The 14,698-nt window shown below is 42.1% G+C and overlaps 1 long non-coding RNA gene across 1 annotated transcript; it reads right to left on the minus strand.

Annotated features, from left to right (window-relative positions):
* Nucleotides 1-203: 203 nt before the first annotated feature.
* LOC129559183 (uncharacterized) lies at nt 204-12,703 on the minus strand. The gene is made up of 3 exons (XR_008686476.2): nt 12,401-12,703; nt 9,486-9,702; nt 204-977 (listed from the first exon to the last, which is right to left on the minus strand). It is a non-coding gene; the product is annotated as an uncharacterized LOC129559183 (long non-coding RNA).
* Between the last annotated feature and the right edge of the window lie 1,995 nt (nt 12,704-14,698).

Here is a 14,698-nt window from a genome sequence, read left to right on the forward strand (position 1 = left end):
GGGACCCAGGAATTCTCAGCTTTGGAAGCTGCACCCAACCCACATGACACAAATGTTTTAGAATATGGCCATGCTTCACATGAAAAGTAATTTGTCTGTAACTATGAGGTCTCAAACTTTTAATTCAAGGTCTATTTGTTTGTATTTTGTAGGCAGTGAGATTTAGGGGGAACTTAATCTTCCTTAGAAGCCCGTGAAAATCCCCGCATCTTTGGCACTGTGCCCACCTAGCCTGATAGGTGCACAGCCCAGGCTGGGAGAAGGTAGTGTGTGAAGGCAGAAGTGGGTGGGGGACTGAAGAGGCAGAGGGCAGAGATCAGGATGGCAGTAACCATGAAGTCTGACAGTGGCCAGCTGACACCCAGAGAAAAAGAGCCCAGGAGTAGGTCTGGGATTCACTGGAACCCTCAGTATTTGGCAGCTCAGCAGAGCTAGAGGACGAAGGAAAATAAGCTCCTATTCTCTTCACTGCTGTGCGTCCCTTCCCTTTTGAGATCTCTTTCCTTCTTTCTCTGTAGATGTAGCAAGCAGAAGGGCTAGGTCTCCTGCCATAGCAGAATCCCTCAAACCTCAAAAGACCGAAGAAGTTCAGAAAGAGAGTCCAAATTGAGGGGAGATGTAACCTCACACTCAGTCACCAGTTCATGACTAGGAAATGAGATTTCACTTCTTTTTTATTCCCAAATCACTATGACATAGGTCCCATGTTCCCAGTTCCTGGAATCTAGGCCTAGACCTACTTAGCAATTTCCCAAAATGCTCACCAATTTCCACCCCAGCAAAAGTCCCCAGATTTCTGCACTGGAGCGTCTTTGTTGCCCTGCCAGGCACAGCCTTTTCTAACCACACCCTCAAGGAAGGCTCCTCTGCTGGACTTAGTCTTTCACTGGTGCCTGCAGCCAGAAGTCCCATTCTCGTCTCGGGGAGGGGACGATCCTCTTCCGTGTGTTAGTCTTCTGAAACATGGACCAGAGCTCCTTGGAAGAAAAGCAATGACAAAATTAGACATCATATTAAAAAGAAGAGACATTACTTTGCCAACAAAGATTTGTATAGTCAAAGCAATGGTTTTTCCAGTAGTCATGTATGAATGTGAGAGTTGGACTATAAAGAAAGCTGAGTGCCAAAGAATTGATGCTTTTGAACTGTGGTGTTGGAGAAGACTCTTGAGAGTCCCTTGGACTGCAAGGAGATCAAACCAGTAAATCCTAAGGGAAATCAGTCCTAAATATTCTTTGGAAGGACTGATGCTGAAGCTGAAGCTCCAATATTTTGGCCACCTGATATGAAAAACTGACTCATTGGAAAAGACCCTGATTCTGGGCAATATTGAAGGTGGGAGGAGAAGGGGATGACAGAGAAGGAGATGGTTGGATGACATCACTGACTTGATGGACATGAGTTTGAGCAAGCTCCAGTAGTTGATGATGGATTTGGAAGCCTGGTGTGCTGCAGTCCACGGGGTTGCAAAGAGTTGGACACAACTGAGTGACTGAACTGAGGCCACTTAATCCAGCTCCATTCAAGACCTTTTGGGAAAATTCTCAATTTGAACTCACTTTCTAGAAACAGCTCCTTTTAGTGAGAATGGTGGTGTCCAGACAGCTAAGAGAGAGAGTGAACCTAGAAGAGATGGACCAAGGCAAGACCATAGTCTAGGGAGGCAAAAGGAATCCTCTCAGTCTACATGCGGTCCTGCCTAGGACACACTCACAGCAGATCATAATGTTATCCTGGGACAAACTTTTAACTCACTATATAGAAAATGCAATCTAGAAAGTATTTGGTGTATGTACTTCCTAGGAACATGAAATAATGATGGCAATGGATTGACAATTTGGGATACAGGCCAAATGTCTTCCTTCTGAGACCCAACAAGCAGAGGGGTAGCATTAAAATAGGCACAGAGATGTAGACATTCAACAACCAGCTCTTTACTGAGGTGGAAACTGCATCCCACTTTAAATCAGTTTTATGTACACTGAAAGAAATCAGAGGCCTCACAATCATTTAATATCCAACGGCATATACAACACTCCTACCACCTCCACCTTAGCTGCACCAGTTGGGTAGCCATGGGAAGCTGGCTACCAATACAGCATTTCCACTGATTAGTGAAGTCTATTTCTTTTATCTAGTATATCTTATTAGTGTTCAGGGGGTAAAACCAAAGAATCAATATAAAAAGATTTCTCCTGTCAAGTCTACATTCATGGAAATGTGTCTACAGTAACATCCTGAAGGGCCAGCTATTTATATGTTGTAAGTAAGGTCTTTTGTTACAAGATGCTTTCCTCTGCAAGAAGAGTGGGCAGCTGATGGCTAATAGAGACCTTCTAGAAGCAATCTCCCTGAAGTGTCACCTTGCCATCAGACTATAAGGTTTAAAATTGTGACTGGAAGACTATTATGCAAAAACTTCACCTGAGGCAGCAAAAGCACTTAAGTGAATCTCTCTTTCAATTCTTTAATGTCAGTTCAGTTCAGTTCAGTCGCTCAGTCGTGTCCGACTCTTTGCGACCCCATGAATCACAGCACGCCAGGCCTCCCTGTCCATCACCCACTCCCGGAGCTCACTCACACTCACCCCCATCGAGTCGGAAGCTGTTAATTCTCTTGACATGCTTTGGAATTTTGCTTTGCAGACTCATCTTTGGTAAAAGCTTCACCCTCTTTCTCATGTGCATGTTCTTCTCTCTCTTTCCAGTGAAGGTTATTAGGGCCTATCTCATTAGTAACCTCATTTTTCTTAATATTCTACCTCTCCAAAGACCCCATATTTTCAAATACAGTCATATTCTGAAGTACTGAGGGTTGACTTTAGAGGGAGGGAAGAATCCAGCCCATAACAGGGCCATGAGGAAAGATTAAATTGTGAACTTAGAATTTTTTCTCTACCAGCCTTCCTGGCAAGAAATTTTACATCATCCCCTAAACTCTGAAGGATGGACACTTGTTGGTGAAGCCTAGCTTCATCCCTCTAGCTCACAGCCCAGATGACATCCTGCAGCAGCCATACATGTCCTTGGACATATAGTCACAAAACAGATAGGTAAAGAGGAGGGCACGGGTATCCTTTTCTCACTGAAGTTAGCAATAAGAAAAGGGATTCTTCAGCCACAAGAGCAGGGAATGAAGTGGAATTGAAAGCTGGTCTCAATGAGCCCTATCACCCGAGGATAAACCTCTGCACAGGAGTCCTTGACACATGCATGCTCCATGAAGAGAAAATGAAAGATTTAAATACCTTGTGAAGAAATGGAGGGTTGAAGGACAAATTTCACCCCAACAGGAAAGAAAATAAGAGAATCAATTGGTAATTTCTCAATAAGCAGGCCAGTATTAAAATCACTATCATTACACTTGGATCCATCTCTAGAAACTATGGAGGATGTTTGTCTTCAATACCATAAGCAAGGTTTATCAAGCATGGAAGTTTATGTTACCCCACTTACAGTCTCACGGTAAGCCTGTTTAGCCTGTTACTGTTTCCTGGATTCTGGTAGAAAACAAAAGATCCCTGGGTCAAAGACAAAGGCTTTATTACTCACATTACAGCAAGCAGCATGATTTGTGTTGTATTCTTGACCCCAAAGTCCTACAGTTATGGTCTGGAGGGTGTGGGTTGTGTTATAGGAAGGAACACTGCTGAATTATGTTCCCCCAAGTGAATATGTTGAAATTCTAACCTCTCAGCATTTCATTCTGACTGTATTTAGAGATAAGGTCTTTAAAGAGATAATTAAGTTAAAATGAGGTCACTGGGGCTGGCCCCAATCCAATACAACTGGTGTTCTTACAAGAAGAGGAAATTTGAATAGAGATAGGTGGAGATGGAAGACCACGTGAAGACACACAGAGAAGATGGCCATCTACAAGTCAAGGAGAGAGACTTCAGAAGAGTCCGACCCTGCCAATAACTTGATCTTGAAATTCTAGCCTCCAGGACTATTAGTAAATACAATTCTGCTATTTAAACTATACAGTCTATGGCAGCCCAAGAAAATGAACACAAACACTAAGTCTGGGGAATCCAGTGCTTTTATAGTAAGCCTGTTTTTTGTCCTGGAGACATTACCTCATCTCTTAAGGTCTTTCTCTGAAAACATAACTGTGAGAAATGGCCCAGGTTGAGAGTACTCAGGGCCTTGCACTAGACAGGTAAAGAGATAGAAGCACATGGAGGACTGTCTCTCCCAGTAAGACGGTCAGTGAGCATCTTGCAACATCTCATCTGAGAAATCTCAAAGACATAGTTGAGGAGGAAAATTCAATTATACAAATATCCCCATCAGCCAGTAAAACCCAACTGTAATAAAAGATGCTTACTCCTTGGAAGGAAAGTTATGACCAACCTAGATAGTATATGAAAAAGCAGAGACATTACTTTGCCAACCAAGGTCCATCTAGTCAAGGCTATGGTTTTTCCAGTGGTCATGTATGGATGTTAGAGTTAGACTGGAAAGAAAGCTGAGTGATGAAGAATTGATGCTTTTGAACTATGGTGTTGGAGAAGACTCTTGAAAGTCCCTTGGACTGCAAGGAGATCCAACCAGTCCATTCTAAAAGAGATCAATCCTGGGTGTTCATTGGAAGGACTAATGCTAAAGCTGAAACTGCAATACTTTGGCCACCACATGCGACGAGTTGACTCACTGGAAAAGACTCTGATGCTGGGAAAGGTTGGGGGTGGGAGGAGAAGGGGACGACGGAGAATGAGATGGCTGGATGGCATCACCGACTCTGTAGACATGAGTTTGAGTGAACTCTGGGAGTTGGTGATGGACAGGGAGGCCTGGTGGGCTGTGATTCATGGGGTCGCGGAGAGTCGGACACGACTGAGCGACTGAACTGAACTGGACTGAACTGAAGTGACTATAACAATATATCTCCTATATTACATCTAGCACTCTTCCTCTGTAACTGAACTATAAGTATGGCTAATTCTTTTTAAAACTTTAGAATAGGTTGAGGAAATAGGATTACATAATACATAAAAATAAAAACAAAGGAATATGACATAGTGAAATAATATCATACATTTACACAATCTTTTTTGCAGTTGACGTACTTTGTCTTATTTGGTCAGCACCACAAGCCCCATGAGGTAGGTTAGGGCAGCCATTACAATTTCCATTTTACAGATGTAAGTGAGATGTCAGGGGTTAAATACCTTGGCTAACATCACATAGATAGAAAGTAGCAGAGTTGAAACTGGTCCTCTAGTCCCTTCCCCAGTTCACTCCCATTGACCCGAAGAGTCTCTGCCAAATATGAATTATTAAGGTCAACTATAAAGCTCAAATCTTCAGTGTAATGAAATACATTTCAACCAGAAGGCATGGTCTCTGGTTCTCAGTTATGTAATTGTAATTTGCTGCCCGAGCATTAAATAAGCAGACTATGAATCATTCAGTTCACACCTTTACATCCATCTCCTCTGCCCACAAGCCCACCATGGAGTACCGAGCACGAGAAACTCTCACTCAACACTGAACAGTCCCCAGCTTCCAGTCTCATCAAATAAAAAGAACACCTCAAACAACTGCAAGTATTTCCAAAACTCACATTTCACGCTGGTAGTTTCTAACACTTGTAGACATAGATGTTGTAGGTAACAGAGCTGAAAGCAGCTCTCGTCATTATAACTCAGGCATATGATACACTGGAGCAAGGTTTGGCAGTTGTTTCATGATTATGAAAAGAACCAGCTTCATTTCAAACAAATAATCAAAATTCCACAATAGACTACAAAAGTAAGTGAGGCTTGGCTTTTCTATTTTTACTAACCACAAAAATGAGAATAAGTCATTCTATTAAAGCCTTTGAGCTATAACCATATAAAGCAATGAATACGCCAGCACCATGGAAAATCCAGAGAAAATGCAAATGTTCACCACTCGTCAACAACTGCAAAATCAGCCCCCAAAAGATTTTATGTAATTAGAGTCCTCCTTCATGGAAGAAAGCAACAGTAGAGTCCACAGAGAAAAGTCTGTCATGAATTTCTGTTCTTTTAGAGGTACTTCAGTTCAGTTCAGTTCAGTTCAATTCAGACACTCAGTCGTGTCCGACTCTTTGTGACCCCATGAACCGCTGCATGCTGGGCCTCCCTGTCCATCACCAACTCCCAGAGTTCACTCAAACTCACCCCCATCGAGTCGGTGATGCCATCCAGCCATCTCATTCTCTGTCATCCCCTTCTCCTCCTGCCCCCAATCCCTCTCCGCATCAGAGTCTTTGCCAGTGAGTCAACTCGTCGCATGAGATGGCCAAAGTATTGAAGTTTCAGCTTTAGCATCAGTCTTTCCAATGAACACCCAGGACTGATATCCTTTAGGATGAACTGGTTGGACCTCCTTACAGTCCAAGGGACTCTCAAGAGTCTTCTCCAACACCACAGTTCAAAAGCATCAATTCTTCGGTGATCAGCTTTCTTTCCAGTCCAACTCTCACATCCATACATGACCACGGGAAAAACCATAGCCTTGACTAGATGGACCTTTGTTGGCAAAATAATGTCTCTGCTTTTTAACATACTATCTAGTTTGGTCATAACTTTCCTTCCAAGGAGTAAGCGTCTTTTAATTTCATGCTGCAATCAGCATCCATGGTGATTTTGGAGCCCAAAAAACTAAAGTCTGACACTGTTTCCACTGTTTCTCCATCTATTTCCCATGAAGTGATGGGACTGGATGCCATGATCTTAGTTTTCTGAATGTTGAGCTTCAAGCCAACTTTTTCACTCTCCTCTTTACTTTCACCAAGAGGCTCTTTAGTTCTTCTTCACTTTCTGCCATAAGGGTAGTGTCATCTGCATATCTGAGGTTATTGATATTTCTCCCAGCAATCTTGATTCCAGCTTGTGCTTCTTCCAGCCCAGCATTCCTCATGATGTACTCTGCATATAAGTTAAACAAGCAGGGTGACAATATACAAACTTGATGTACTCCTTTTCCTATTTGGAACCAGTCTGTTGTTCCATGTCCAGTTCTGACTGTTGCTTCCTGCCCTGTATACAGGTTTCTCAAGAGGCAGGTCAGGTGGTCTGGGATTCCCATCTCTTTCAGAATGTTCCACAGTTTGTTGTGATCCACACAGTCAAAGGCTTTGGCATAATCAATGAAGCAGAAATAGATGTTTTTCTGGAACTCTCTTGCTTTTTCCATGATCCAGCGGATGTTGGCAATTTGATCTCTGGTGCCTTTTCTAAAACCAGCTTGAACATCTGGAAGTTCATGGTTCACGTACTGCTGAAGCCTGGCTTGGAGAATTTTGAGCATGACCTTACTAGCGTGTGAGATGAGTGCAATTGTGCGGTAGTTTGAGCATTCTTTGGCATTGCCTTTCTTTGGGATTGGGATGAAGACTGACCTTTTCCAGTCCTGTGGCCACTGCTGAGTTTTCCAAATTTGCTGGCATATTGAGTGCAGCACTTTCACAGCATCATCTTTCAGGATTTGAAATAGCTCAACTGGAATTGCATCAGCTCCACTAGCTTTGTTCGTCATGATGCTTTTTAAGGCCCACTTGACTTCACATTCCAAGATGTCTGACTCTAGGTCAGTGATCACACCATCATGATTATCTTGGTCGTGAAGATCTTTTTTGTACAGTTCTTCTGTGTATTCTTGCCACCTCTTCTTAATATCTTCTGCTTCTGTTAGGTCCATACCATTTCTGTCCTTTATTGAGCCCATCTTTGCATGAAATGTTCCCTTGGTATCTCTAATTTTCTTGAAGAGATCTCTTGTCTTTCCTATTCTGTTGTTTTCCTCTATTTCTTTGCATTGATCACTGAGGAAGGCTTTCTTATCTCTCCTTGCTATTCTTTGGAACTCTGCATTCAGATGCTTATATCTTTCCTTTTCTCCTTTGCTTTTCGCCTCTCTTCTTTTCACAGCTATTTGTAAGCCCTCCTCAGACAGCCATTTTGCTTTTTTGCACTTCTTTTCCATGGGGATGGTCTTGGTCCCTGTCTCCTGTACAATGTCACGAATTACAAACCCATAAATCTCCATAAACACTAGGGAGCATGTCTCACAAAAAAGCAGGCCCACTGTACCCTCCTGCTACAACAATGAACATCAAACGTACCCAAGATCCACAGGCACAGGAGTCAACTGGGCCAGAGCCTTAGGAGATGCTGAAAATGCCTGGGCTACTCTATGAATACTCTAGTTCATGTCCACATACTGGCCTCCTTAGACGATGAGGGTGGCTTCATTCCTTGGATGTCAAGCAGAGGAATCATAAGCATGCTCCAAGGGGCCTTCACTTATTCATCAGAACAAGCACTCATCAGGAATTGAGTCCATGCCAGACATTGTACTTGGCCTGGGGACACAGTGGTAAGAAAAGCAAACGTATCTTCTCTCTAGGGGTTACAGTCTAACACAGGATATAAAGGTGAATCACCAATCATGCAGATAAATGTATCATTGCCAATAGAGGCAGATTCAGGGAAGGACAGGTTATGCCACCAGGAATATGTCTTAGAGAAGCCTAATTTCATTCAGGGGCTCAGACAAAGCCTCCCCAAGGAAGTGACACTGTGCAGGCAAAAGGGCTGAGAATGTACTGAGTGTCTCCAGAGGAAGGAACACAAGTCTGAACGTGGGGCCCCAGTGGAGCCCTGACCCAGGCCAGGTGGGAATGAAGCTCTGGACTGAGGAGATTAGGCCTGGGCACAGCAGGAAGGGAAGCTGAGAGAGAGGTAGGGGAGCTAGGTAATGAAACGTGAGGCTTGAGGGGGTAACTTTCATCCACAGCAGTGCTGTGCCTCTGGCTGCCCTTCACCCAGAAGTAAATAACGTGGGTGGTGGGAGGAGGCAAGTGGAGAAACTCAGTCCTCCTCAGGCAGCAGTAGGCTCCCAGGGCCCTGAACAACACTGAAACAGCGTCCGTTTATCCTGCTGCCCCTCGACGTGCTCCCCCCCGCAGCGTGGACTGTGTCTGCTTCCTGCAGGCTCTCGCACTCTTCAGCACCCTCCTGCTGCTCTGGCCTGCCCTTCCTGCCTCATTACTAACATTCAAACACCAGTTCACCTCCAATTTCCGCTTTGGCATCAGGAGGAGAAATGTGATTACCTGATTTAAGTCATAAACTCTAAGGTGTCAATAGCTAACCAAGTCTTTCCTGACCTTCAGGGCTCTCACCTTCTGAGACGGCCCACACTCTGTCTGCAGAGGGTGTTTTTCTCAGGGCCCCTCACCTTCCAAGACGGACCACATTCTGCCCATAGACTGTGTCTCTCTCCCGGTGAACCTGTTTTCACTTTACTATGGCTCACTCTTAAATTCTTTCCTGCGTGAGGCAAAGGGTCCTCACTTGGCAGCCCACCACGGGAGGTCACCCGAGACCTGAGACACAACCATCCTCTCTCACTCCAGGGCAGAGCTCTCTTGCCTGCCCCCTTATATCTTTCACAAGCATCCCGTATTAAAGAATCTACTGAATCTATCAAAAAAATTTTTTTACTGACCTTTGGGAAGATGACTTCTCTCAATTCCATTTATTGAAACGGGAGAATTTGGGAAACACTGGGCAGGAGGCAGAGTCAGAGGGTCCAAAACTCAGTCCTGAGAAGTGGTCCCAGCTTCGTCCTGAAGTGATGGAGTCCAGAAGGAGAGCAGAAGAAAGGCCTGTCGGTCTTTATGAAGACCTTTCACTGCTTTCCTGAAGGCAAGCAACTGGAAGAGCTAAAAAGAACCGGAACGATAACAGCACTCTCAGAATAGGTACTCACATCTTCAAACTTTTTCCTTTTGTCCTGGTATTATTCAGTACAAGAGGTAATTCCCTGCAGTAGTTAGTTAGAACTCCACACTTTCACTGCCAAGGGCCCAGGTTCAATACCTGGTTGGGGAACTAAGAACCTACAAGCTGTGTGGTGCAGCCCCAAAATCAATACAAGCATATTAAGAAAAGAAAAAAAAAAAAACTTGTATATGCATGTATATTTGTGCAGATTTATTCCTGAACTGCCTAATCTTTTAAGAATCAATAAGATTCCAAAGCATTGTTTCTAACAAACATCATGTGCCTATGCTACTCTAAGTAAAAATCTTACTTGAGTCTCAAAAATTCCAAAAGGTAGGTACTATTATTCCTGCATTTTAGAGAGGAAATTGTAATATATAAATGTTCAGTAACTTCCCCCAAGAAAAAAATTTTATGATTAAACATCTAAAGATTATTTTCTCTTTCTTTGAAAGTCCAAAAACATATTTGTTTGAAATCTTTTACATGAATGCCTATTTTGTAGAAAAGCACATAGAATTTAGGAGATAGATACATAGTAAGTCAAATTTATGTAATATTTCAAAATATTTCAAGTAAACTACAACTTTGATTTTTTTAAATAATAAAATAATAAAAATGAGAAATGTTTGATGCAAATGTTCTGAGCCTTTGAGTAATACGTGGGCTGCCATTTAGCTCAGGGTCTGTCCTGACCTAGTAGAACTCAATATTCACAATGGTGGAGTGATGGTCCATTGCATGCTAGTTGCTCAGTTGTGTCTGACTTTTTGTGACCCCATGGACTGTAGCCCATCAGGCTCCTCTGTCCATGGAATTTTCCAAGCAAGAATACCAGAATGGGTTGCCATTCCCTTCTCTGGGTAATCTTCCTGACCCAGGGATCAAACCTGGGTCTCCTGTATTACAAGCAGATTGTTACTGGTGAGCCACCACGGAAGACCTGATGGTCCATTAGAGGCTGTATTGATTGGTTAGGGACTGGATGCCTTAGACAAAATGTATTGTCTCACAGTCTGGAGGCTAGAAGTTCAAGTCAGCGTGTTGGCCACGTCGGTCTCTTCTGTGGCCCCTCCTTTTGGCTTGGACATGACCGTCTCCCTGTGTCTCATGTGGTCTTCTCTCTGTATATGTCTGTGATCAAATTTCCTCTTCTTGTAAAGACATGAGTCATATTGCATTAGGACCCACCTGAGTGACCTAATTTTAACTTAGTTACCTTTTAAAAGACTCTATTTCCAAATACAGTCAACTCTGAGGTACTGGGGAGTTAGGATTTCAACACAGGAATTTTGAAGGGACACAACTCAGCCCATAACAGAAAAAAATGATCCAGGAATCAAGAGGAAGCTAGATTCCTCAAATGGACAGGAACACACCAAAAGAGCTAGATAAGCAACCTGGTTAGAAACCCACCCTTGGATGTGTCCTGTCCATGAAGGGATTAAGCCCAAAAGTTTAAGATCTGAGTACTCAGCCAGTCACTACTGTCCAAATGGGAAAAATGCTTCATAGCTATAGCTCGTACATACTTAAGAGGATAAAATTTGGCTGAAATCCATGCTTCCTTCCCCTAATGTAGCCTTAGATCATTATTTGGTCCTCTTCAATTATGTGAGAGTTCAAACAGGAAGATATATGTAACAGATTTGATGTTGGAAATTAACAAGCCCAAGTCCTTCTCTCAGCCTTTTACAGGATGTCACTTGATTATGTGGTCAAGAGCCAATTCTAGTGATATCTCCCAAATTGTTAACATATTTGTTTTCAGAAAGAAACATAGCATGGTTTGCCTAACAAAAGCAAAAGAGAGATTAATTCTAAAATTCAGAAATCTGTGGATTGTTTTATTTACTTCTTAAATGAACTGGTTATTTTAACTTTCAGTACTCAGTTTTCATGTCTTTAAAAATATTTGTCAACTTATGCTACATGAAGTATGTTTACTTTTACAATTAAAAAGAAAACTTTTAAACAATTACCACATCTTTCTAAATGTTCCTTTTGGGGAAAAAACAGTTTTTAGATTTGTTGTTTTAATTTGCCCAGTCATTTTTACTTCCTCTAATTAAATAAATCTGATCCTTAAACAGAGTAAAATAAATTTTTGCAGGATGAATCACATGTTCCCATTTTAACTTCAGAGGAGTGTCTATAAGGGGAAAAATTGGGAGGACATAAGCAATGAAAACTCTTCCTGCAACATCTCTCTTCTTGCCAATTGAAAAGAAACCTGCTTGAAAGACAAAAGCAGTCCATCAAGTACTGTAATTAGCATGAGGCAGGCACTAAAACCTTACAGCTATCTCACAGGAAAATTTTACTTTAAAAAAACTGACTTTGCAGTTTTTCACACAATGGGGAAAACTTTGTTACATGCATATCTTTGAGGAAGATCTGTATCTTAATATATGAAAAACTTGTAAAGTCAAATCAATTTAAAAAAGAGAGACAACCCAATAAAAAAAGAACAAAGCCTTGCAAAGTCAGTTTACAAAAGAAAATATACAAATAGCCAACAAGCACATAATAATATAGTTATTAACATCATTAATTATCAAATAAGTGCAAATTAAAATCACAGTGACTTACCATTTCACACACCAGAAAAGCTAAAGTTAAAAAGAATGAGTATACCTGAATGGCCAGGGTGAGGAGCAACTAGAACTCTGGAACCATTGGTGGTATGAAACGTGTGCAACCACTTTGAAACTGTCGTGCGTGCACACTAAGTTGCTTCAGTCATGTCCAGCTCTTCGTCACGCTGTAGACTGTAGCTTGCCAGGCTCCTCTGTCCTTTGGGATTCTCCAGGCAAGAATACTAGAGTGGGTTGCCCTGCCCTTCTTCAGAGGATCTTCCTGATCCAAGGATGGAACCTCTGTGTCTCTTACATCTCCAGCACTGGCAAGAGGGCTCTTTACCACTAGTGCCACCTGCGAAGCCCATAGGTGACACTGAAACTGACAATTTCTTTTTAAATATATACCTATCTTATGCACTTCTAATCCTAGTTATTTACCCAGGAAAGATGAAAAGTCTTATCTGTAAAAGGCTTGCACAATGTTTATAGTAACTTTATTCAATAGCTCCAAACTGGAAGCGACCCAAATGTGCAACAAGAGAAAGGAAAAATAAATTGCAGTATATTCAGATAATACAATACTACACAGAATAACAAAGAATGACTACTAATAACACAACATTGATGTATCTCAGAAACAGTGCACTACTCAAAAGAATAGTGCAGACACCGGCATTGCATCCTGTTTGATTCCATTTATATGAAGCTCAAGAACAAGCTAAACCAAGCAATGGAGGGAGCCATCAGAATGGTGGTGTCTACGGGGTAAAATTTGACGGATAGAGGGCAATATACTTTCTATGCGGGTATTTACGCAGATGTATCATTTTTTATCAAAATTCATTGAATTGGAAACTTAAGAACTGTGATTTTCGTGGTATATCTATTTCACTTCCATAAAGATGTTAGCAAGAGTTGTTAAACAAAACTGACTTTGCAGTTTTCCAATGTTTCACGTATACCCCCTTGTACACTTTTCATCTGCAACTTGGCTGACTAGTTGATTGGCTGCTCACATGCCCCCTACAGGTCGTGACACCCTTCCAGGGAGGTCAAACAGTAAAAACACTAGTGAGCCCACCCCTACACTGGGCCTTTCTGTTTTGCAAGGCCTTACAGAATGTGACATGTCAGAGAGATAAAAATCTACAAGACCCTCTTTAAGAGCCATTAGCACCAAGTGCTCTCAGCCAAACATAACACAGTGAAGAGGAAAGAATGGGGTCTGTGGAGCCAATCAGACCAGAGTCAGGTCCAGCGCAGGCATTCACCAACTGTGAGCAGGCCACCTAGCATTTCTGAACCTGTTTCTTCTCTTGTAGAACCGGTTATTCTATAGGATCAGAGACCACGTTAAGAATAGATCTAGATTAAGCCTTGCACATAGTAGGTCCTCAGTGAAGTAAAGCTACCACTGGCCAATCAGCTCCCTGAAAGTAGGTAGGGGAGTTTGGCACATAGTCAGGTTCAATAAATATTTAACAAAAAAGTGAATGTGTACATATATGTGTTAGTCGCTCAGTTGTGTCTGACTCTTTGCAACCCCATGGACTGTAGCTTGCCAGGCTCCTCTGTCCGTGGAATTCTCCAGGCAAGAATACTGGAGTGGGTTGCCATTCCCTTCTCTCCAGGGGATCTTCCTGAGCCAGGGATCGACCCTGGGTCTCCTTCATTGCAGGCAGATTCTTTACTGTCTGAGCCACCAGGGAAGCACAAATGAGTGAATAGTCTGAGAAATTTCTATTTTCTCTAATTCCTATAGGTAAATAACAAGGGATGTACCCAAGAAGCAGCAGGATGGGTGATCAAACAGGAAGTATTTTTGTCAATATATTGTCCTACCTCGCATATCTCCTGTTCTTTGGGTCAGATTATTTCAGAACTCAGAACCTGTCTGATTTAGGGAAAGTGATATCATGCATACACCATACATATGTAACTCATCTAGTAGACCGGACAACACTCCAGACCAAACATATTAACATTTCCACAGCAAAACTTATAAATATTCACATAAAATGGAATAAAGATAAAAATAGTCTTATATAGTTTCATGTTCATTTTGGCCACCAAATAAATTATTTTTAAAACAATAATACTAGAGCTATTAGGATTGCACAGTTGTTGGAGACCCTGTAATGGCTAACATTCAGGAAGCACAGTGCACTAGGCATTCTGGCCTAAACATTTTGTATACATTAACTTTTTAAAAACTTTTTATTTTGTATTGGGGTGTAGCTGATTAACAATGTTGTGAGAGTTTCAGGTGGACAGCAAAGGGTCTCAGTCACCCATATACCATATGGATTCTCCCCCAAACTCTCCTCCCACGCAGACTGCCACGTAATATTGA

The sequence above is a fragment of the Moschus berezovskii genome, chromosome 8 (genome assembly GCF_049115385.1).
Source record: "Moschus berezovskii isolate FMDL1 chromosome 8, NW_MosBer_1.0, whole genome shotgun sequence".
NCBI classification, from domain to species: Eukaryota; Metazoa; Chordata; class Mammalia; order Artiodactyla; family Moschidae; genus Moschus; species Moschus berezovskii.